The sequence below is a fragment of the Chiroxiphia lanceolata genome, chromosome 5, assembly GCF_009829145.1.
Source record: "Chiroxiphia lanceolata isolate bChiLan1 chromosome 5, bChiLan1.pri, whole genome shotgun sequence".
Classification (NCBI taxonomy): Eukaryota; Metazoa; Chordata; class Aves; order Passeriformes; family Pipridae; genus Chiroxiphia; species Chiroxiphia lanceolata.
Genome location: NC_045641.1, coordinates 75409561 through 75435472, shown reverse-complemented (window position 1 = coordinate 75435472; position 25912 = coordinate 75409561). Strand labels below are relative to the sequence as shown.

The window sequence follows — 25912 nt, the reverse complement described above, 5'->3', positions numbered from 1 at the left end:
CCTGGCCAAAAATGAAGGCAGCTTCTTACAGGTACCTGCTGTTTGCTCAGAAAGCCTCTGAATTCTCTAATCTCTCCAGGCTGTTTTATTAAAACCAAGTTTTTAGAAAAATAACTTCAGTTCTCCTGGCTTCTTTAGATGCTAAAATAACTCATCAGACTTTTCAAAGGCAAACTGCAACTAAGCTGTTGGTCTCCCTGAAAATGTTGAGCTGACCCACACTGAATGCTCTTAAAGATCCACCCCTATCTGTTGAGGCTACATATCTTAAAGCATTCATATCTGTGCTTCACTTCCACACCTGTAAAATATTATGTTCCTGCCTCCATGAGCTGAGGAGAACAAATTGTAATGTCCAGGAACCAGCTTTGAGAATCTTCAGTGCTAAGACCATTTAACAGGGGCATCTGACACAAGGCATCTGTTTCCTGGGGGCCACCTCCTACTTCTGGCTTTGACAAGAAGGAAACTGGGATTCCACAAACCCCAAACTCATGATCATGAGATGTCACAGATGCCAAGGTAGGCTGCTCTAACCTCTGTGGGGAGTCTGGCCTTCCTTTATGGCAAGGAGGAGGGCACTCTTCACTCCTCCTTTCAGCTGAGAAAAGCGTCCCTTCTGACATGTCTCTGTGTGGAGTTCAGCTGTTTGCTGTGGAGGTTATTAGACAGTCTCTCATCAAAAAGCAGAGATATTTAGATCAAGATCGGACTTTCTTTTCTAGACTCAGCAATGTTCTCTGGCAGCCACAGGATACTTAACCAAACAATTCAGATCCTGGTTTTGTCCATAGGGACACCTTCAGGCTCCTAAACCTGTCTGAAAATACCCTGCATTTACCATAAACTTCTCTAGCTTGCTTAAAATTTAACTAAACATTGGACTTGGATGCAGGATTAATGGACCCACTCAAGAGCGAAGTCCTGGCATTCCAGATCATCCTTGCAGCATTCCCTCAGAAGGAACACAAGTGTTTCTTGAACTTATTTTTCCAGAACAATTTACTTCTTATGAGGGTGAGATTAGCAGAGGTGAAGAGCTGAAATACCTGCAAGAGCTCTCTCTTTCATCCCTCAGCTGGATCCAGCAGAAGCCAAAAGTCAAAGGCCTTACCAGGAGGAATTTCACACCAGCTAATTCTACATTCTGCACCATTTCTTCTAAGAAAGACCCAATAGGAAGACACATCAATAGTTTTCTGCAGGCATGTAAGAGCAGGGGGAAAGCAGATTATTAATGCTCGAGTATCACCCTTAAGCTGGGCAGGAATTAGGCACAATAAAACATCTGGTGTGAGCAAGTACTTTCAGCCCATATCTATGCCAAGACACAGCTATATGGGGCTGCTTTCTTGTAGACACAAGCCAAGACAGACATAAGAAGTCTAAAGTCTGATTTTTTTCAATAGATGTATCCACATGAATGCCTTTGGTTGAGGATCATGTATTTTTATATATATTTTCCATAAAAATCAACAGCCTTTCTCTAGTATTCAACTCATTATCGACACTCCCCACATTGCTACACCAGCATTTTATTTGAAGTATCAGTCATAGCATCCCATCAAAATTTAATAGCCACTTTCTATAACTGAGGCATATTAACTCCTGGTTTCACCTATGCTAAGGTTTATCCTTCTCCTTCTTTTAAAATTCAAATGATATTAAAAATAAAATACCTTTCTACAGCATGACTCAGAGATGTGTAATATTCCTTTCTTCCGCTCATGGGACAGAGATAGAAGCAAAGGCAAAAGAATTCTCTATCCTAGTCTACAGCTTCATACTGAATCCTGAGTGTCAAACCAACAGGGCTTTTTAGAAAAATGTCAACAACTGTAACAGTTACATAAGATATAGTTAGAAAAATATTTTGCAAGGAAAAATGACAGTTTCTGTCACTTGAGGAGATGATTTATACTTCAGTTTTAGAATGCAGGCAGTCAACATGTGACCTGACATTTACTAAAGGAAATCAAAGAGACATTTAGCAGGATTACAAAAGGGAAAGCACTGATGGCCCTATACCAGCAGTTCCTCTCAGTACTACAGGAAGATCTGCACAGTTTTCCTCTCAATGTTACACAAGAAGCTGGAAAGGGAGGTCACAACAGCAGCTCTCCCTGTGGTCACCTTGTGCTGACCTGCTCCAGTTCTGAGGGCCATCTGGTGCTGTCTGTGCTGGCCTGTTTGTGTTGTGTCTCCAGTTCTTTATGGACCAGAAGGAGCCACAGGTCACAGTAGCTGTGTTTGAAGTTACTCTGCAGGAGAACTGGACGGTTCAGACTGTGCCCAGAGACCGTGTGGCTGTTGATAACAGAGCACACGGACAAGAACACCAAGTGCAGGGGTGGCTGTGCAGGCAGGATGGCAGGCCAGGGGAGCTGGGCTGCACTGCTGGCTCATCCTGCACTTCCTGCAGCACTGGCAGGGGTTACACAGCCCTCGGGGCTCCATTTTACCCCTTGGTAAACACAGATCACAGTTCTCTAGCTCACAGTGATATTGTGAGGCTCATTTATTAATGGGTTCAATTCAATGCTGGGGAGATGGTCAATACAAATTTTATGCATCACTGAAGTAACATTTCACCTCAGAACTTAAGTGGCATATAGCCTTGTCTGGTCTCTTAGCAGCCATGGCTAAATATTATACATTCACTTTACTGAAAATATTTGAGAGGCAGGAGTTGGTAGTGCTGATTTTGCATCCCTCAAGTTACAAATCTACAGGATGACAAATGTAAAAGGACACATTCTTTAAATGCAGTGCAAAATAGGTACTAAGCACATCCTGTAATGGTGATAAACGATGAAGAGAAAATGGTACAACTGCTGCACTGAGCATACAGTGATTTAAATGAGCCTGTGAAACAAGTATTTTAAAGTCTCAAGAATGACCATTGATAGTATCTGGAGGGGTTTCAGTTTAGAGTTGGGAGAACAGTTGTTTTTACTGATCTCTGCCAAAAAAACAACTCATGAATGTGATTCCCATTTACCTGTAGAAACACAGCTACAATTCAGCATAGTAATGAGTTTAAAGGTGTATCTCAAAGATATTTATAAAGATATAAATACCTACTTTGCTTACTTTGGCAATCACACAGAAGAAAAAGTTCTCTTCAAAACATCTTTCCCAAGGTTTCTGAGGACTATTTTTAAACTTTATTGCCAGAAGTAATCTACCATGAAGACCTAAGCACCAGCAAAAAATGAATCTCCAGTGTGATTGCTATGCATACCTTGTCATTTCCTCTGCAGAGATGACCAATCTTCACTTCTTTCATTTTCTAACTTGGCTCCCCAGTAAGTCATTCTTTCTGTTTCCAAAGAGAAAGAAGAAAAAATAATAAATTTTATGTTATCCTTATGATGGAAAAATTAAAGAACAGACATACAGATACCAAATACAGCCTTTCCTGCAGGTGAGGAATGTGTTTCAGCAGAAGGCCAGTGTCCCACTGCAAAGTTATTTTGAAAGCCCTAACTGAGGGTAAGTGGGGCATGAATGGCACTTTGCAGAGGAATGACTTTACCCTCAGGGAAGCACTATGACAAGGTTTCTGAAACTATTCAATCTAACTGCAGCAAACCTTGAAAGCTTTGAGTAAAAAAGTCTCCTCTACTTTCACAGCCAAGCAAGTTTAAAGAAAAGTTACCAGAAAAAAATATTTCAACCTTTACTCCTGAGTATCATTCTTGTTTTCAGTCCTTTAAAATTACTACACCAATTACTAGTAAAAAGATTAATTGTGCTCAGACTAACCACCCAAGCATGGCCATCAATATATGTGGTATAAATCACTCTTAGCACACAGCATTCAGCAGTGCAGTCTCAGTAGCCAGGGACACCAACATTCCTGCTCATGCACTTGTGTCAGTAATACCTTTACACAGCTTCGTAAGCAGGGTCAAGTATTAGAAGCCACTCTTACATACACAAATACACACAGGATGGTGAAATAACAACTGCTGCTCTCCTTTAGTATGGTGACAGCAATAGAACCCTGGGGAATGTGAAACAACACTGCCACAGCCCCACCACGAGAACGGGAGAGGGACTGAGACCCACAGATGCCCTCGGTGTGGATTAAGGTGAGATAACTCCCAAGGTCTGTAATAAACAACAACTCCAATGGCACAAGGACTCTACAAATGGTGACCCTCTCCCCTCAAGAGCTTCTCTCCTGTTCTCTCTCCATAGCAGCAGTTTAGGAATAACAATTACCTGCACATGCACCTAAGTTAGATCTAAATGCAAATGAATATTCTCTTCACTGCCAAGTCTGAGAGCAAAGCCCTGTGAAGACTTAAGCATCCTAAAAGTTAGGTTTGGGTTACCCACTGTGAGGTGATACCTGGCCTTGGAATGAAATGCAGTAAGGCATCAGAGATTCTCACATCATCTACCAGGAGAGGTAAAGACTTCAAACTGGTATTCCCATGCTTGGATATCAGATAGGTCTTCATACCAATGCCTATTCCCCCCTCATCCCAATCCTCTCCTTCTGTGAAGATATCAATCATGTTACTGTTAGGGCTTTCATAAGCCTTTCCCCCCCCTTTTTTTTGCTTTATGTCCTGAGCTGATTTTCTGGTTTTTTCCCACCTGTTTCAGTATTGCTCTTTCACTCCACAGTACACCTTTATGCTTGCCCCACAATTTTCCTTTGGTAAGATTTTTCTCTCTTTTGTTGCTACTTCCATAGTTCAGCTAAGCATTGGAATAGTCTGGCTTATTTTCCTCAAAGCCACCATCTTAGCACTGCTTTGTTTTGCTTTAGTGGTCAGAGACCAGCTCCTCTTCCTCAGCTCTGTTAGTGATATAATGCTTTTCTGCCTATTTAACTCACTCTGAAATGTGTCAGTACATCTGGGTACCATTCCGAACAGCTGAAAGAATTTATTTTAAATTGTCACTTCGTTTATTAATAAAGAAGAAAAATGTATGTGTATATTTTTCCTTAAAACAGAATATAGGTACTGCACAAAAATGTACAGGAAAACAATCTTTGGCCTCAGTCAGACATGTGGTCAATGGGAACACGCAGGCAGAAAAGAGTCCAGACACAAGATGGTATAGAAATGCTATAGATAAAGAAACTCTTCAAACTTGCCTGCCTTAAGGGTGTATAAAGAACATATACTGTGTTGATACAGTGCCATATTGAGACTTTATAGACATAGTTTTCAGACTATTCCATTATTACAGTAGGCTACAATCCTGCAAATGTTTAGACATGAAGAACTTTACTCAGTCATGTTGTGTTTTCATGGCTGGGTCTTAAATTCCTTCTCCAGAGAGTTAGGAAGAAAACCCTCTCTCCTAGATTGGTTATAGAAGAGCAGCAGTTGCCAGACACTACTGAGCATCAGGTACAAATACAAATACAATATTCTCTAGCAAGAACTGTATTTTAACATTGTGAGTAAAAGCAAAAGGAGAGGCAAACAGTGGGAGTGCATTAACTGTGGTCTTTGAGTCAGCAAAGTGATGCAGCGTGAGAGTCAGAGAACTAACACCAATGCAGCTCTGGAGCAGGTACTCAGTACCCACACACAGAGTTCAGCAAGTCTACACGCAGTTATAGTCTGTCACAGAGCTGGTGGTTCCTTACTAATGCAACACACCAAAAGAGGGTGCTAAAGAGAACCTCAACCATCACTGGCTGGCACTGGAAAGGGGGGTCCCTGCTTCAGCTTAGCCTCAGTACATATTTTTGAAGGCCAATGGGATAAGCCACCCCTCACCATGGAAGTTTTGATACAACAGGACTGCTGTTTTAACTCACTATTTTTAATCTTTAACTCTTACACATCATGACAGCGGTGCAGTGCCAAACACTGCAGAACTGATATCTGCTGTTCACTAAGGTGGAAAAGCCCCAGCTTACTGTATAGCAATGCAAGGTGTTTACTTTGTGGGAAGGAAGGAGAAATTAGCCTTTCAATTGATTAAAACCCCCCACCCCAACAACATGACTGACTGGAACCCTGTTGAAGTAGGATCTTTATGAAGTGGCACCACTAATCCCATTTTAGGAAAGTGCTGGCTATGAATCTTTTTTGGAATACTTTATATTTGCAGAAGACACCGTAGGTGTGGTAACTATAGCTATTTCCTATGCCCATAAGCTCTACAACCTGACTGCAATTTTACTAAATCACTTGAGCAAAATGCAAATTTTTGTGATGTAATGCCACTTGAAGTAACAACAGAAAATTGCTTCTACAATCCAAGTCCTCAAAACACCTTCAAAGACTAAAGGAATGGGGTCTATGATGAAGTAATACAGAAATAATCTGGGCAAATCAAATCCACTATCGAAAGAAGCAGGTCACTAAAAGTAATTAAGAGCAAGTCATTAATTGCATTTCAACAGTGCTGTATTTACTGCCATTGAAGATGAATGCCCATAACAAACAGATGGTTTGTAAAAGGCTGGAACACAGGGACCTCACCCCAGACTTGCCTGGCGTTTGACAGGATGGTCCATATGCCCGGGATGTGATGGTGGATCCAACCACACAAACCCAGGCTTTCACCTCAGAATGCTCTGACCTGTGACAGCTACACTCCAGGGGATTTCCCACATGCAGTGACTGACTTAGTAACCAGCACTTCTGCCTATTTATTCCATACACCTACCACCTGTATTTTTTCCATAACTACACTACTAATCACTGCTGGAAACAAGACAGTAGGCCAGACAGACCCTTGGTCTGGCCCAGACTGTTAAATCTTATGTTCTTAGGATTTTTAACTGAGGAGACTGTGTTTCTCCAAGTTTTGTTTAAATTATTGAAGCTGCCACATACTTCTCAGGCTACAATTCACAATCAAATGCTGCAATGTGGTACTGCAGGAACAACATCACTGCAGACACAGAAGTGCTGAAACTGAAATAGTGCTAATTCAGTTCCTCCAGAGTTTCTGACTGCAGCACAATGTCAGTAGAACTGCTGCCTACTCTTAGCCATCAATATCTGGTGCTAGGACCCTTCATACCTTATCAAAAATTTCCACGGGAAAGCTTTAGAAACAAACCCAAACCACAGCCATTATCAGCCGTGCCTTGTGAAAACAACTGGGAAAGCTGTGAATGCAATCGCAGATGTGGCTGCCACAGACACTGCTCTGCACTCCCAGTGGAACAGGAGCCACAGCACTCCTGGAACTGCTCCTGGGACACACCTGTGTGCAGGTAACACCCACTGCTGGCTCCGGGCGGGGCCCCAGGACATCACAGCACCTTGGGACTGCTGGGGGAACAGCAGACCTTTCGTGAGAACTTACTGCTCTTTTACACAAAACATGGCAAGGGCCAAGAAGAAGTACTGACACACAGTTCCCAGCGTGCTGGTCAGAAAACCAAGCTGCATAACCACAAAATACATAGCTCACTGGGTATGCCAAAGTTTTGCTCCTGTGCTGAGTCAGCAGTTGTATCTGATATTGGGTTTGATCCTTTTCTTGTCTTTAACAAGGAAGACATGTAGCTCTTGAGGTAAATCTATATTCTAGAACGTGCTTAACAAATATTTCATCAAAGGGGAAAAGTTTATCTTTTACTGCCAAATGATTTATTAGAACTCAGAGCCAAAACAGATAAAAGCCCTAGGGAAGTACTGTATCTTTCAAAGAGTTAAGCTCTAAGAGGACTTAAATGCTACAGACAGGAGGGCTGGGGTTTGGGAGGAAGGTGAGCAGCAGTCTTGCCAAACAAATAAAGATTTCCCACACATACGTCAATGCAATTCTCTGCATCAATACCTGAAAAAGGAGCAGGCATTAAAGAAATGCACACTTAAAGCCATGACTAATGAGGATACTTTTGTATCACAAAGTCTGGATTAGCCAATGAATCTTTCAAACTATCTAACTGGGAGAATAGCATTTGGCAAAGCCCGCTGACATCTGCCAGCCCTTTCTTTAGCTCTGCATTCCCCGAGGGCGCTGCCTGGAGCTGCCCTGCAGTGCCACGGCACAGCAACTGCAGACAGCAGGGAATGCAGACAGACATGCAAAGTGTTTAAAAGGGGAAACCCGGGCTGTGTGCCGGGGCTGTGCAACAGGTGTATCTGTACATTGGGAGCCGTATAAATGAGGCTTCTGTTACACACGGCCGGGCGGCCGCAGCCTTTGCACAAGCACGGGGTATTTTGGTGAAAGTCAGACAGAGTAACCTCGTAGTAACCTCTAGTCTGGCTCACAGCCACTACGGAGGACTCTGGAGGACTGTCCCTTGGTGCTGCATTGATTAGATTTCTTCCCATAATACATCCAGTGTTTTTGCTCAGTAAACCTTACTAACAATTGAATTAAGGATAAAGAGCGAGAGGGGAAATAAAAGCTGATCTCCATGTGAAAATGGGCCATAAAATTAACAAGGTTCTCAAAATCAAGTAATTCTGTCTGCTCTATTGTGGCCAGAAAATCAGAGCCTGTAAAATAGTTAAGTAAGGAGGAAAAAAGAACCAACAAAAATATTCCAGAATTTATACAGCAAGTTGAATGTTTAAACACACAACACCTAAGAAATATAAAAGTTTAACTTCCCCTACTACATTTAAATATTTCCTTGCCCATATATTATACATGCATCATTTTTGGATACTAGTTATGTTGGCAAACACACATTTTCCACAATCTTTTATGGTGCTGGGGAAATGTTTTCCAAGTCTTGCAGCATCAACACTACATAGAAAGTATGTTTACAAGAACAACCAAAAAAGCCACACACCGTTAAATAAAATGTGGATGATAACCTGAGACATACCAAATCCACAGTACAGTAATTTTTCCTCTAAGAACATCAATGCATGGAGGTATGACAATCCCAGAACACTCCCAAATCTTGCTGGATACTGAGAGTGCCCCACTGTGGATCACCAGTATTTTTTGCTGGAATGATCCTTAACTGCTGGAAATGGAACCAAACTCCAAATCATTGTCATTGGAAAGACAACGGTAACACTGAACATTCCAAATGAACAGCCTCCATTCCTTTAAGAAAGGAACACCACTTTCTATCAATAATGAATCATCCAGGCTCTGAATAACAATTATAACACTCACCTACTTGGTAATTAATGTAAGAGAAACTATGATCTTTCTAACATAAACATAACCTACTACTGAGTATTAGAGTTGAAAGGATGAACAGGATTGTCATGACTTCAGCTATCCACACTGCATGAGAACTGATAAAGTAAGTAAACTAAGTATACTGCAACACCTAGAGAAAAAGGAGAACAGAATACATAGGACTGCTTTAATAAGGCATGTGGGAATACACAAACAATTCATTTGTACCTTCTCTAGTAACACATGCTTTCAGAAAGGTCTGTCACCCCAAAGTGATCCACAGAGACAGCAAGGCTGGGATAGTATGCAACATTCATTTTTAGAGGTTTATAGCTGCAGCAGAACACCAGACTAGATCTTAAGTAGATCTACTCAAGCTACCCATGTTATCACAACTAATAATATCACGGAGAAACAATGATAATGACCTTTAAATACTGGCATTTGTTTGAGGTTTTCTCCCCGAGATCTTTTAAATGAATGACTGTGGTAAAGTAATGTGAAGAAGCAACAATCAGACACAAAATAGCCAAGTAAAAAGTCATCACCACAAGAAGCCTAACAGAGGTGATGCTGCATGTTAGCAAGCCTTTTCACTTCTGGAAACACAGGCAGTACGTTTTACAATTCTGTTTAAAAAGCTGATATTTCTGACCCTTTAACATGAACTGTGGTAAAGGAATGAAAGCTGCCCTTCACCTGGCACTAACTTACATTCCCACTGCTGCTCTGTAATGGTCTTTGGAGGGTCCAAACACTGGACAAACTAATTGCTTGCAAACTACTTGCAATCTATGTTCAGAGGGGAAGAGTCTTGCTTAAAAATAATTTAAAAAATCAAATAAAAAATAACCTCAAGACTTTTCATGAAAGAAAATGAGATTTTTCACGAAGGTCCTTTATGTGTTTTGGAGCTTAAAACAACTGTGTTGTATAAAGACGATATAGTTTGCACAAATGGCCATTCAAATACTCAAACACAACTCAAGTCTCCTGAGTGCCACGCTCTTTCTATATCCAAGAGCTCCTTTTCAGAAAAGGCTCAGAAAAGGATCAGACACTTGATATGCTCCACTGTGACACTCTGCCCTCTGCCACTCAAACAAGCAACATATGCCACTGTAGGATGAATTCAACACACACTAACCACAGACCTTAGTAAGAGGCCTATTAAGTCTTTCATTTGTGCCATCTAAGTATGGTAAATTAAACTTCTATATGTTTATAAGTTTATCTGACACATAGATGTGCAAAAATTTACAAAAACATGGGTATCAACATCACTAAGAACAAGCTGCTTCCGTGAACTGCTGAGAAAAGTGAAAGTACAGAAAGGGAGGCTGGATTCTGCAGGGAATCTACACAGTTTCCCATGCACTCCACTGCCCTGGTGTTTAGGGGAACTCTAGGCCTTTCCCTGGCCTTGGGCACAACAACAGTCAACAGCCCTTCTTGGAATTCTTGGAAAGCTGCAGACCTCAGCTGAGAGATCCCAAAAGAGAGTTATTAATGAAGGCATTGTTAGCTGTGTGCTCTGCTGCTGGAATACAGCATGCCTGCTATTTCAGAACAGAGGATCCTGGCCAGCATTGTCCTCCCCAGTTCATTATATGTCCCATGTGCCATGAGAGTAACAGAAGGGACAGTGCAAGTCCCACGTTCCTTCCCGTTTCTTTGTCAGCTCTGAACCCAGTTTGTGACACCACACTAATGAGCTGAAGGCAGTTTGCAGAAGGTACGTGCAGACAACTCACCTCAAGCACTTCAGCTACCACATAGAGAAGTCTTCCTTTCTCCTCAGAGTGCCTGTCTGCAAGACACACTCTGGTGGTTCACACACAGTAACCTGATGTTTGAGAGTTCAGCTAAAAATAGATGGCAATAAAGTTCTGCCAAAAGAGGTGTCTGCTCCAGAGTGTTCCACCAGCAAATGGTGTTTCCAAAAACTCCATGTGGAACCGCCCACATGGCTGCTCTCCAGATGTTGGCCATGCAGGCATCTCAAGGAAGCAGAACATGCTTGCTGCCTGTTAAAATGAAACACGTAATGGGAAGAGACCTAGGGAAGCAGACAAACAGAAAATACGAGCCCTCCTGACTGCTACTTCAAAGAAATCCTTTCAGGTATTGACTAAGATATGGTTTATCAAAGCAGCAGATAATTTAAAGAAGTCTTAACACAAATGTCTTGTTTGAATCCTGCATGTTGGGACAGCTGTCCCTAGGAAGGATGCACTTACATGTACACATCACAAAAACACAGACATAAATGCTATAAATGCATAAGGCTGGGAAGGACTACCATAAGCTGCCTGGTACTTTCAACTTCTGAATTAACAGAAAAACACTTCTTAATCCCCCAAGGAAGCCAGATTTCAGACACCATGTAAAAAAATGCTATCCTGGAAGAGGAAACCAAATGTTATTAACTTCTAGGTACACCTTCAGAGAATTGACTAGAAATCCAGATGTCTTAACTCTGTAACCTGTGATCCGTGTCCACATCATCTGCGCTTTTGGCTCCAATTTCACCTCAACTAAACTTGCTTTGCACTGAGTTATTTTTTATCATATAAATACCTATCTGTGGAGGCTACTGTTCAACTGGAACCAAAAATCTCTTTCAGACCTTCCCCCTCTATCTATCTTGGGGCAAACAAGCATGTTTGAAACTACCTAGTAACTCACATGAAATGATGTTGGGCAGTTTGGTCCAATGCGGTGGTCCTGCCACGTTCATGACTAAAAACATCACTGTTTCTTGCTGATCCTTTAAAAAAAAGCAAAGCCTTTCATCAATACAACCACTGAGGGTCAGTCTCAGAAAATAAGTGACCCAAGAAAAAGCCCACTCATGAGAATACCCACAGAGAAGAGAAAACAGAGGTAATATAAAGGTATGCTTTTACTGTACTGGTTATTTGCTGGAATATGGTGCCGATACTTTTATACTCAAGTTGTGTTAAAAACCCTCTCAGTTAATATGCTGTTAACATGACTGAGTTATGCAGTTCACCTTTTTATCACTAACAACATTGACAGGTATATTCGGAGCATATTGGAGGATCTTCAAAGTAATTTATAAGCACTAATGCTAAGGAAGCATTAATCCTCATTTTGCAGGTGAAGAACAGATGTAGAAGACAGTGTGCTTCTGTGTGAATCACTGTGGCAGAGGCAGAAACCCAACCTGAGTTACGTACAACTTCTATTACCCCTAGGGGATATAAACAGCTTTCTGAAAAAGCATGGTAGGCACGGAAAGCTGTCCTGAGAAATAAACAGAAAGAACCAATTTCTAGTGTAATCCCCTTAAAAGGAAGTCTAGCATCTGTACACAACTCCCACCTCAAAAGTCAAAATCACACCCAAGAACAAACAGCACATGCAGTATTTTTAGAGAGAACTTTAGTTAGGTGGGGCAATTTCTGTGTCCCACCTTCCTCAGTCCATGACAGCAACCCCTACCTGGCAACTGGTCTTGTTTGGAGGATATACTCCTTGTTATGTAATTCCAGATATTTCTTGCAGCTTTAAGTTTTTACTGTACTTACATGGGTGAGAAAGAAAGGAAGAATGACTCTACAGAAGGAGTTTCAGATGCTTTATTTTTACTGCCAAACACACCATTTTCTGAGGTGTTTGGCACTAAGGGTGCAATGTATTAAAATGATTGATTGATTGCATTTTAAAAATAGAAGTACTGTTCTGATACTGGGATTAACTATTATCATTAAGATATGGTAGAATTTTAAACAGCCTTGAAGTTGCACCCTACTGTGAATGTAAGGCACCCTTCCTCATGTTACATACACAAACCAGATAATTTCATAAAAGAACCATGTAAATACCACTAACTTCACTCCTCACATAGTGAGTACTACATCCCTAGGACCACAGGAACAACTCCATTGTGTCCCTTCAATTCCCATCACACATTTTTAGTTTGCTTTCAGCAAATTTGTAGCCTCCCTCCTTTATTTCCAAAGAACATTATGTGTTGCTCCATTAAAGAAGCTTAATTATAGCTTTTTTGAAGGTTCTTATTTTCAGATATCCTATATATTTTTTATCAAATCTTGGTTATCAAAGGGGCTGCAAATAATATTTGGAATAAAGGGCTGTGCTGGGCTGGGGTAGAGTTACATTTTTTCCCAGTAGCTGTAGGGGCCCTGCTTTGGGTTTGTGCTGGATCAGTGCTGGTAACTCAGGGATCTTTTAGTTCTTGCTGAGCAGGGCCTGCACAGAGCCAAGGCCTGTTCTGCTCCCCACCCACCCCACCAGCGAGGGGCTGGGGGGCACAAGGACTTGGGAGGGGACAGGACAGGACAGCTGATCCCAGCTGGCCACAGGGACATCCCAGACCACGTGGGGTCATGCTCAGCATACAGAGCTGGGGGAGAAGGAGGAAGGGGGGATGTTGGAGTGATGGTGTTCATCTTCCCAAGTCACCGTGACCGTGGTGGAGCCCGGCTTTCCTGGGATGGCTGAGCACCTGCCTGCCACGGGAAGGGGGGAATGAATGTCCTGTCTGGCTTTGCTTGTGCACAGCCTTTCCTTTCCCTATTAAACTGACTTTAATCTCAACCCACGGGTTTCTTCCTTTTACCATTCTGGTTCTGTCCCCGTCCCATGGCAGGGGAGGGAGCGGGCAGCTGTGAGGGGCTGAGCTGCCGGTCGGGGTTAAGCCACAACAACAGCATGATTTGGTGGCCCAGTACAGTGGAAGCAGGTTCGGATTGAGAGCTGGGTGAGTGACTGCAGCTACAGGGAGACACTGCCAGCAGCACATTCGTGCCAACAGAAAAGAACAGTTGATGGCATCTACCCAAGGTCAGCTCCTCAGATTCGGGAGCTGGTTTTCTTCCAGACACTGTAAAGTCGCTTGTTTAAATGCAGCCAGTCGGCAACAATTAAGTGTCTAAATAAAACATGAAGATTTGGTGCTCCTTTTGAAAGCCCCTCCATGCCACGTTGTTTATTTTCTGTTTCTCACAGTCTTCATTATCCAACAATCAGGCCACAAAATGGCGGTCGCAGTGAGGCAGACATTTTGTGACTGCCTCATTAAAGCCCAGCGCAACAATGGGGACGCCCCGAGTGAAAAGCAGCCACCCCAGGAGCCAGAGGGAGGGCGGCTCTGCAGCCAGCGAGCCTCTCAGCAAACCCTTTACCTTGTTTGTAGCAAAGTTAAAACCAAGCTGCACTGAGAAGCCACCTGAGAGTGTTTTTACCACCGTGCAGGCAAAACACAGTCGAGGGTGGCCCTTTCCAACCCTCTCCCTTCGGCGAGTGCAGCTCATGGCCCATCTGAGCAGAGACTGCCGTGCCCGTCTACTGGGAGCCATATGGACTCAAGACCACCCATTGACAGTGACTCAGGCACTGTAATCTTAACCACATTCTTCCCTTGAAAGTCCAGACACCAATGTTTTCTATTACAGCTCCACGAACCTCACAGTCTTCAGCACAGCTTTAAAAGCACTTGCAACAGAACCAGCAAAGGAACACTTAAAGAATGGAGCCCACACCTCCATCGCAGCAGATGACTTCTCACTCCAATTAAACTCTCATGTCCAATAAGCTAGGGACAGCTAAATCAGAATAAAGTAATACCACAGCTGATAAAAGCAAATAGCACCAAGAATTAATAAGCACAATCTTTTTCTTTTTTAATCACGTGCCCACCAGCCTCCTCATAGAAGTATTAGCAACTGATGGATCATAAGCAGCAAATATGCAAATCTTTAGGAAAAACTGAAAAGCACATGCTATTCATTAAAGATTTAGGTACCTGCCAAATTACAGGCTTAGAGATTCAGATAATTTTACACTGTTTCCTGAGGGAAAAGATAAAAAACAAACCACCTAAAAAGCAAAACCCAAAACCTTTCTAACCTCAAAAAACTATGCTTTTGTCACCCTCCTATAAATAAAATATGGTTGAGGGGATTTTGCTTGCAGTTTTTTTAATGACACAAAATAATCAAAGCCACTGAGCTAATGATATATTTTAAAAGGGCAATAGGTGTAAAAAACCCCAAACCACCCTGGATTTATATAATGAAAGAAAATAATCATTGTTAATTTTAATACAGCTCTGACTTTGAGGGACCTGTAATACAGGAATGAAACCCAACAGGTAAGGAATAATGACACAGGCATGCTGAAAACACAGGCATTACACAGGTACACTGAGGCTATAAGAGATTAGGCTGAAGCATTTCTGTTCCCTCTGTTCCTCCGAAGACTCGTGCTCCGGTGTGATGCTGCTATCTGACATTCAATGAACCAGGTCACAGAACAGGCAACTGAATGGGGATAAAGGGCTGGCCCTCAAAAGCCAAAGTCAGGAAACCCTTGGCAGCATGCAGGTGGCTGGTGAACCAGCTACCTGGGAAAACAGACCAAAGAAGCTTATTTTGAAACTTTATCTCTTTGGAGAAAGCCTGTGAGTCTGACTGTTGAAAGAAAACTACTCTGAGGCTCCAGAGAGAGCAGGGTAAAATGTTCTCAGAAAAGAGAAGTTAGCCTACAGTTTACATAGGACTGTGGGGCATTTGCCAGTAACCCTCTGCTTTTAGCTGTGAGACATTTCCGACCCTTCTCTTATGGGAAACTGAGAGACACAGCCAGTGCAAGGGGCTTTGTCTGGGCCACCTAGAGCTGTGGTACAACAGGAGAGGAGGAGGATCCCTGCCCGGGACAGGCACATGTGGGATGCTGTTCCCACTCCAGACGGTGCTGGTGCAGGCCCCATGCCTGCAGAGCCCAGGGCAGCCCTGCTCCACAGACACGCTATTCCCAGGCACCCTGCAGCCCTCTGCTCCATGGACACGCTGTTCCCAGACACCCTGCAGCCCCCAGGAACGGCTCTGGGCAGCCCTGCTCCATGGACACGCTGTTCCCAGACACCCTGCAGCCCCCAGCCCAGGGTAGCCCTGCTCCATGGACACGCTGTTCCCAGACACCCTGCAGCCCCCAGCCCAGGGCAGCCCTGCTCCATGGACACGCTGTTCCCAGACACCCTGCAGCCCCCAGCCCAGGGCAGCCCTGCTCCGTGGACACACTGTTCCCAGGCACCCTGCCTGCAGCCCCCAGCCCAGGGCAGCCCCCTGCTCCGTGGACACGCTGTTCCCAGACACCCTGTAGCCCCAGGGACGGCTCTGCCAGACCTGAGCACACCTGGCACACTCACCATGCTCCGTTCAAAGGCTGCACCCAGCGCTAAACCCACCGGCTCTAAGGCAACCTTGACTGCAACTGTCCTTTGGTTTCGTTACAAACCCCCAAAATCAAAAGAGTTCTGAATTTTGTTACAAACTTAAAATCAGGCCAAAGTTCATGAAGAAGTTCATGGGTCATCACCCTTCAGAGTTAAGCTAACTCTAATCTAAGCTGGGAGAAAAAAAATCTTTCAGTTAGCACAAGGTTTCACACTGGAAGTGTGGGAAACTCGTGGTTTGACAAGATTTCCTTGCAAACCCAGGTGAAGCTCAGTGGTTTCTGTGACATTTCACAAGGACCATCTGGACGCCTTTGAACTTGAAACTCAAAGCAGAATCCAGCAGATGCAAACTTAAACACAGCAAGACAAAGATTAAGAAAAAAATGCCTGCATGGGCTCCTGGGAAGAATATACTGCGTTCCACCTGCTGCCGCTGGAAAAAGCAGTCTACACACCCTACAGTTGCAGTTCAATTTAAATAAAAACACTGAGGATGGATGGCACAGCTGTCACACTTCTGACATATCCAAGTGAGGTACCTGTGTGTGCTCTCCAGAGCCCCGGCTCACACTGTAGCTCCCACGGCTCCTCACACCCATTCCCAGCAGCTCTGCAGTGCCATCCTCACAGCCCCTTTTCCAGAGCCACCAAAGCTACCAAAGCCAGCTTTCAACACTTAGGAGAGAACAAAAGGGTTCTAGCCCTTAAATTTGGAGAACTGCAATTAAAAATACAAAACTTGTAAGCAAGAAAGGGAAGCAGAAGAATACATGGGCACCACTGGCCTCAGCAATGTAAGTTATCAGCTTTGGTTTGCTGGATGTTAGAATAGGAATAATCATATCCCATAGGGAATTTATAATATTCGATATTTTGGAAGTTTTTCTTAATAACATTGCAAACAGGAGAATCCATGTGCAGCACATACAGTGGTAGGGGAAAAGGTGACAGTGACCTGAGAAACAACTGGGAAACGAAACAAGTAAAGGACTGTAACCAGCAAAAGAGAAAGGTAAAGTAGGAAAGGAAAAGCAAGATGATTACAGAGAGATAAGCATAAGGACTAAAAACCAACTAGCAAATACTGGGAAAAAGGTTTAGAAATTGAGGAATGGGAATAAAAACACTAAGTATGTTAATTATGGCACATTTCTCTGACATGTTTTTTTTCTTAAGTGTAGCAAACCTTTTGAGCAGTAAAGAATTTTGATTCTACTGTTAAATCCCTAGAGAAGAGAAAAAATTCTAAATTTTGTCATCACACTTTTGGTTTTTGGGGTTCCACTTCTTTGGTGAACTATTCCCTAGTCACAAGTAAATGTAGGAAATCACATATGCTGATCCTAGAATAATACCCCTGCCTCCTCAAGTCTCCACTTATCCTTTAACAGAGCGAAGCTGGAGGGAAAGTAGCCATTTGTATTAAACCAGATCACCTTGGGCACACGGCAGCATTCTCCCTAATGCTGCCATTTCTGCCTGTCTGACTCAGGGAAGTTTGGAAAAGGAAGAGCAGAAAAATATTTTGTAGAGAATCACTAAGTATCACATCTGGGGTTTTATGATATAGTTCTGTGCCTGTTTTTGACAAATAGATATCCTAATGGAGGAACTTAATAGTCACATAGACAAAAGAAATTTGGATTGATGCAGCTGTGAGCACACAAGGGCTGCAGTGTTTGGTGGCGAACCTGGAGAGTACTAAAGTTGTAAAAATCATCTGGATAAAATGAGCCACAGCAACAACAAACCCCAGAGTGCTCCTTTGTTAGTTTAAAAAGTACTGGATCCCCTGTTAAGACCTAATGTATCTCTACATGCACTCTTCCTTTCTTCATCATTTATGTAAGACCAGTTGCCGTGACAACTAAAAGAATTGTTTTAATAAAGCAATGTCCCCCTATATTTTAAATACTGCTAGTTCCTGAGAAAAAGAAATCCACCCCACAACTCCAAGGATACAAAATAATACAACACGAAAAAAAGCCAAAGGAGGAAAAAAGATAACCCTGCACACCAAATGAATTTTGCAGGCAAGTGGTATTTTTGGTTCACAACTGCAAGCACACCTTTACTGCCTTTTATAAGCTTTATTACCCATACCTCCTACATCTCTTCACTTCCTTCTGTGTCCCTACAGCAAACCAATCCAAACCCCTCTCTCTTAACTGGGTTCCAGTACAATAAGCATAATGATGCACAGTGCAAGTATTGCAAGGACACAGCTCTGCACCTCCTGAGCCCAGGTGAGACTGGCTGTGAGGCAGCACTGGGAGGGACCGAGGGAGGCAGAGCCTGCACCTCTGAGCAAACAGCCTTCCAGGAGGGATGGCTCTGAGGATCAGGCGAGTAACAAGCCCAAAGTTCACTCTCAGTTACAGAGAGATGGAGGTGTATTGCGTAGCAGGTATAAACAGAGCCTGTCAGAAATTCTGGGAAGGGAAACGTGAGCACTGTGCTTCCCTGCAGTGCAGTGCTAACTCTGCCTTCCCTGTTCCTTGGCATTCTTCAGCCAGGGACTTCTGTGCACTGAGGGCTGCCCTGGGGGGCTTCCACCTACACCAAAACCTTACCCAGACCACTAAGAGTGAACAGAAAATACACAACAGTGCCAGGGGAGACGAAATCCAACATCCCAACAGACGTTCCTGCTCCCAGGACATTGTGGCCCCCAGGACACTGCAGTGATGACAGTGCAACTGCGTGTCATTGTTAACGCTCACCCAAGGCAACCTGACAGAGTAAGGAGCTGGAATTAGCCTTTCTGTTAGCAATTCTGGGCTGCCAACAGTACTGTCTGGTGCTGTGAAGTGACAACTGAGAGTTTAAAGGTCAGGTTTGCCTGCACTGCAACATGAGGAATTGCATTTCTAACCCCCAGCTACGTAATCACTCTCCTGCCAAGCAGAATGAGTTTTCAGCCACCTCAGAGTGCTTCAGACTAACAAGCACAGGTAGCATGAGCAGCAGCACAGTGGTAGCAAGAGTCTGATCCGTCTGCCTTGGATCCATACAGTATTATTTATTTTCCGAAACACTTTTAGAACTGTGTCATTAATACCATGTTTCTGATTTTACATGGAAGCTGTTTTTTAAAGATATTTTGGAGCATAAATTCTGCACAAACTACTCCATATATGTTTTTTACTTTGAAAAGCTTCCCCCTCTGCCACACTACATATTATTGAGTAGGAATCACAGATTACCTAGTTTAGAATCATTGTTAACAGTTTAATGTTCAAAATCTCCATCTTTTATTCCTTCACAACTATGGAAGAAATAATCTCACGTATTAATGGGAGTTTGCCTTAATAAGAAAGCATTTAAACAAGCCAACAATAATAAGTTTAATGAAGGCCATTCTTCTGCCTTTTGTCAATATTTTCATAGCAACAAATAGATCAAACACAAGATACTTTTAAGGCTTTCTTCTCCCTCTTTGTAAATCATAAATACTTTGGTATATTTAATTTCAAAATGAGTTTCCTGTGGATCAGGCTAACACAACGGATTAAGAAAACCTTCCCAAACCCTGCTGTATCTTAGATGGAAGAGTACACAAAATGTTCTTTTGCTCTCTCCCCCTGTTCATTTTCCAACTGTTCCTCTTTCCCCAAGGACTAAGCTGCCTATGCTAATCAAAAAAAGTTTCTTAGTCCTGTTCTGAGCCTTCAAAACACTGTAACACATAGTCTTTCTAAATAAATGAAGAATTTCAGACTATATTCAGAGGAAGATACTCAAGTGCCTAAATATTAGCTATACCATACAGATACAGCTGGCATATTCAGAGACAGAAAATTCCCCCCTGCAAGGTGAAAAGCAAAGGGAATACCTGTGTTTTGTGCCAGCCTGCCCAGGTACTACTTGGTGTCTGGTTTTGAGAAAAGGGTTCAAAACATGTTTGAAGACTCAATGGAGTCAAATCCGTACCAGTTTTAAACCTTCCTAAGCAAGGTCAGGAGACACTTCTGCCTGGTGAAAAGTATTTGTAAGACTTGACCAACTTTTCCATGCAAGGGCATTGCCAGACTCAGAAAATACTCCTCTGCAATACTTGCTTGTCCTTTCTGCTGTCCTTCTGTCCGTCCTGGCTCCACGTGCCCCAGGCCCCCAGTGAAATGCAGAGCACAGCAGCTCACTGCTGGAGCACACGGACCAGCCCTGGGTCCCTGGCCAGGCTGGGGCTCGTGCCCTGCCCCAGCACCCCGTAAGTGCTCTTCTGGACAGAGCTGCAGGAGAACTGCAGGCCTGCTCCAGCCTGGGGCACAAGTGAGGGCAGCAGTGGCAGGGTGGCAGGGAGAGCCCTGGGGCTGGGGCTGTGCCATTGCCCCTGGGCAGAGGGGTCCCGGCCAAACTGCCTCCTTCCTCCTCCTGCAGCTGGGTCAGAGAGTGGACTCCTACAACCAGAAGTGACAGAACGAGCTTTCTGTTGGATAAATAACCACCCCTTCCAGCTGGCCCAGGCAGCTGGGATGTCCCTCCATGGAAGCATCCTGGGATCACCACTTCCTTTGGTGTCTGGTGCCCTGCTTGGCCCTCATCCAAACAAAGTGTCCCCTCTAAACATTTTGCAAGAGTGGTAGAGGTAGTGACAAATTCCTTACAAATGGCATTCTGAGCTGCAACCAGTGTCTTTGGTGACAGAGGCAGTGTGAACACAACACAAGGAATGCTAACCCTCCAAGCAACAACAGCCCCCTTTTGGTGCAGCTCCAACAGACTGTGAATTTCAGCTTTAGCATGGATGTGGGTTTGGTTACTTACAATGTATTTGAAACAACTGAAATGGGGGTTTTCTGTGTTTATTTTGGAGCTGGCTATTTTTAAGGTCACAGTGCCTGCCAAGGGAGGAAACTGTGTCTCTGAGGTACTGGGAATTAAACAGAGGAAAGAAAAAGGCATAGAGAAAGTAGCTGCCTTAGAGAGAAAAATATTTTGTTTCCTTCCTTGTTCAGTCTGTAGTCAAAAAAGAACTTCACAGTAAATGTTAACTCATGTTATTTTAAAAAATGAACATAATTCCAAATTTCACAAGAATTCTTCTTTAACTCCCAGAACCTCTTCTGATAAACTGCAATATAAAGGGACATGCCCCCTTAAGGACTGGCTTTTCCAGTGTCAGAGGCTAGGCTGACCTCTCCCCTGTCCATGGTGACACACAGTGCCATCTACATCAAGCCAAACATTTTGTGCAGGCAGTTTTCAGACTTGGAGAGATGAACGAGGAGGTGCAGGGAAGGCAGCAAATGTTTTGAGAGCCTTGGAAACCCCACTCAAGACAGAAATCCCACACTGCAGAGGGCACATATCGCACTGCAACCACAGACTTTTGTGCCAGGAACCAGAGGAAACCAGTGCCAAAGAGATGGTGTGGGAAAAGACGGGAGCAAAGCCAACCGAGGAATTCCACCCCAGGGAAGAGAACCCACTGTCACCAGCCCAAAGGCTGCCCTGGTCCTGGTCAGGAGGTCCCTGACATGTCAGCACAGCAGAGCTGCACTCTGTGACTGACACCAGGAATTCACTCTGGAGCCTTAGTTCTTAAATAATGCAGAGAAGGATCAAAGCCAGCAGCTATATGAAAAGAGGCTTCTTTCATAACTTAATTGCTCGTTTGCAAAATACCAATGTTATTTATTTAAGCAACTATGACCTTTTCTGATGCACTGGCAACATGAACGCTCATGTGTGGGTGTCAGAAGAAGTCATGATAATAAAATACTAATACCTTGCCTCAGGAGTTGCCCAGTTAACTGTGCTGGGATAGCATTCCTACAGAAAAGGAGCTGCACTGCACCTTGCTGAGGCAGGGTTACAGCTGCTTCCAACCCTGCCCCAGGCTCTGCCTCTGCAGAAGAGAAATGCATTTGGAGCCATTTTTCAGATGTCTTTTTCTCATGCAAGTACCATGAGAAATACACTGAGACTTTGGGAATCCCAAAAGCATGTACAGGCAGGGAACAGCACGTGCACACCAGTCCAGACGACATGTTATGTCAGTGAGAACTGGAACAGTTTGACTGGAACAATATCAAGAAGGCTGATAGAAAGTGAAGGAAGACACTTCCATGCCTTACCATGATCCAACACTGGACATCATCTGTTCCTTATGAAGCCGTCAGCAGACAGATATAATGATTAAGGGAACATCTCTAGTCTCTACTTATCACTTGGGCCAAAGTGGGATACAGAATACAAGGGAAGTGCAGCAGTTCTTGAACAGCAGATTATAAGAAACTCTGGGGAGAAAAGGGGGGATGGGGAGGTATATACAAGAGTTCTAGGAGTGGAAAAATAAGGGAAAAGTTTATTCAAGTTACTCCAAGACTGTTAGTTTGCTCAAAAAGGGCACACTCTGTCTCACGCCCAGGTACTGCAGTGAGGATACGCTGCCATTTCAGTTATGTTTCTCAGATTTGTTTCTCAAATATGTTTCTAAAAATGGGACAGGAACCCATGACAATATAAAATAATTTTCTCTTCAGAAATTTTCTTTTAGATGCAAGTGCAATGTACCTTTGGGTGATATCTACCTGTTCCTATGCAGCCTCACCTGAGTAGGGTACACACCTGTATCCTACTTTACAGCGACACTGAAGAGCTACACAGCTTTATATTTTTATCATCTGCACAGATATTCTGTAACACACATTAAGGCAAGAAAGCAAAAAGAGATCAGAACTAGGACTGGTGTGAGTGGAAACTGTGTAACCTCTGTGTCCCATGTAAACACGTTAGCAGGCTTTAACAAAGCCAAGCAACACTGTGAGCTGCACTTGCCATCTAAAGAGTCCTCGAGGTATGTAAGAGCCACACTCGTAAATGACAGCACCAGCACAGTTCAGAGCAGTATACAGCCATGTGGTTACCACATTAAAAAAACAGCTTTTAAGGGTTCAGGAAGGAGATTAAAATCTGTAATGCATATTAAGATAGTGAATACACAACAATTATATCTGTGTTTTGGGACCTGTTCTGTTTAAATTCTGCTGCAATCAATACATATGGAAAGCAATGCCAGACTCCTCAAACACATGATGTTCTTCAGTGGAGCCTGAACATGAGAATATTCCTCCTGACATGCTGAGGTGATGCTCTGCTTGATGGTGAGGCTTACCCAGAAAGATGTGAATAATTAACTCTGAAAGAAAGTGGAAGTGGCATAGATAGGAAGAGCACTGTGCCACACGAGCAAAGCCAGAATGTCACACTGAGGGACTGTGGAGTGTTCCACGAGTTTGGGCTGTGGGAGAGTGTTCTAACTGAGCATACCTGAAGGGAGGTAGTGGGTTTGGTCTGCTAGCCCTCTGAAGGAATAAACACTTCCCAAAATGTCAACAGCCTACTGTGTTTTTAGTAATGTTTCTTAAAAGCACATTTCAGCTACAAAGAGAAAAAAATATCACTTTCTCAACTTCTTAATGCACATTAGGTGACTTACCAAAATACTTCTTTTTTTGAGTCACACTACTTCAAGTCTCCTTGTTGGCTTTGACATTGTATCTGGAATAGCCAGTGGTTAACAGACTCTGGTTTCCATGTTATCAGTGAATCTGAAAAAAAGAACAAAATTTTGTTCAGAATTACTTTTACTCTCCATACATCAACAAACACAAGCACTGTCAAACTTCAGGGTTTTATTACACTATGCTTTGTTATCTGGCAACAATCCCAAACTGCCCCTCAGGACTGTTCAAAGCTATACCAGAGTTATTCAGTGCATCTGAGACTACAAAAATCTGCAAAGTCTCATTGTAGATGTAATAATGTATCTGTAATTACTGCAAGCATCCCAGCAACAAAAGCAAAGATACAGCATCTTGCTCTGCTAGAAAGTTGTTCAGAAGGTATTTTTAGCTTCAAGAAACTAGAACTGCCCTTATTAAGCAGGACACATGATAACCATGGTCTTCTCTGTCACCCTCAGGTCTGATATCACAAGTATCCAATACCTGAAAAAGGCTGCAAATTGTCACTGGCAAAACATCTTCTAATTCAGAAGGGAAACACACCCATGATGGAATCTGAACTCTGCTTTATTGCTTTTAGAGCTTCATGAAGTACTGACTGCCATGTCAGTAAGGAAGCACCAGCTTTTTAACAGGCTCCAGCCAACAGCAGCTACTGTGCTGTTCACATCTGCTCTCCCCTTGCCCAAGGCAGAGCTCCTTCCAAAGGAGTTCTGAGGGGGCTTTAGTAGCCAGATGGGGGTTGGTCTCTTCTCCCAAGCAAGAAGTGACAGGACAAGAGCAAACGGCCTCGAGCTGTGCCAGGGGAGGTTCAGGTTGGATACAAGGAACAATTTCTTCACTGGAAGGATTGCCAAGCATTGGAACAGGCTGCCCAGGGCACTGAAAGGATTTAAAGATGTGTAGATGTGGTACTTGGGGATGTGTTTTAGTGGTGGCCTCGGCAGTGTTTGGTTAACAGTTCCACTGGATGATCTTAGGGGTCTTTTCCAACCTAAAGAATTCTAAAATTCCTTAACAACAGAGCAACAAAACATAACTTCCCTTATATTCCAGCATTCGTAATGACATAAAGTAGTATTAATAAGATACTCTTAAACAATTACTCAGCAAAACACCAGAAAAAACATGTTCTGATATAGCTTAAAATATATTAAAATCATTGAAAATTTGCCTGGTTCTATCCTGCAAGTCAAAGGGAGTAAACCAAGAGGATGAGTTCTCAGGTATAATTCCTGATGCAGCTTTCAGGTACTGAGCAGGCTGGTACCTGGTATTCCTCAAAGCACTGCACTGAGAATGCACAGATCAATGAAAGAATCACACAACAAGATGTGTGTGTGCCTCAGCAGGTTTATCTTTTCTTCCACCTTCTGGCTTTTCCTTATACGTTTCCTGAAGCAATATCTTTATACTTTTATATTCCTGTATTTCTACAGATAATAACCAAAATAGCTATACACCTCCTTTCCACTGCAACCAAATTGTTCTAAAATAAACCTGCCATATATATATGTGTGTGTGTATATATATATATATGAAAACACTGGTCATTCAGTGTCTTTTCACTCTCACCTGCCCCATGGGATCTCACCCTCACCTTTGGGGCGGGTCATAACATTTCACTCCCCAAAATTATCTTTCTTGTCATCAGTACAGATTAGGCTCCCAAGTCTTCTTACACACACAATGTCAAATTGAACTGATCTAAATCCAATTTCTTCTCTTCGTACATTTTTTTCTACAATGGATGTATACATATTTGTGTAAATCTGTATTCAAAACCTCATTCTATTATTTTAAATAATAAATACTAGTTTTAAAAGACAAGGTAAAATAAAATACAGCAGATAACAACTTCTTAAATTATAAATAATACATTAAAAAGAAAATCAATACTCAGCTCCCACTGTCAAACCTATCACTTCAAACTGCTCTGCTTCTATAAGGAAATTAAAGTTTTATGCCACCAGTACTGAGAACCCAATAGGAGCCTGATCCTTTGCACCTACAATCCCTTCCTCTTCCTCAAATCTCCAAGTCAGCTCCGTCTTGGTTCTCTCCTTCCCATGCCATCTGTGCACTAAAGGTTCCTTTCTGCTTTCCTTGGCCCATTATAACT

General features: G+C 43.0%; 1 long non-coding RNA gene across 1 annotated transcript in view; it reads right to left on the bottom strand.

Annotated features, from left to right (window-relative positions):
• LOC116786540 overlaps nucleotides 1–25912 on the bottom strand; it is a 155595-nt gene that overhangs the window by 9623 nt on the left and 120060 nt on the right. Inside the window, exons 9-12 of the long non-coding RNA XR_004356987.1 lie at nucleotides 23763–23874; nucleotides 11779–11860; nucleotides 3245–3322; nucleotides 2145–2261 (exon numbers count right to left, since the gene is read on the bottom strand). This is a non-coding gene — a long non-coding RNA (uncharacterized LOC116786540). The remainder of the gene's footprint in view (nucleotides 1–2144; nucleotides 2262–3244; nucleotides 3323–11778; nucleotides 11861–23762; nucleotides 23875–25912) is intronic.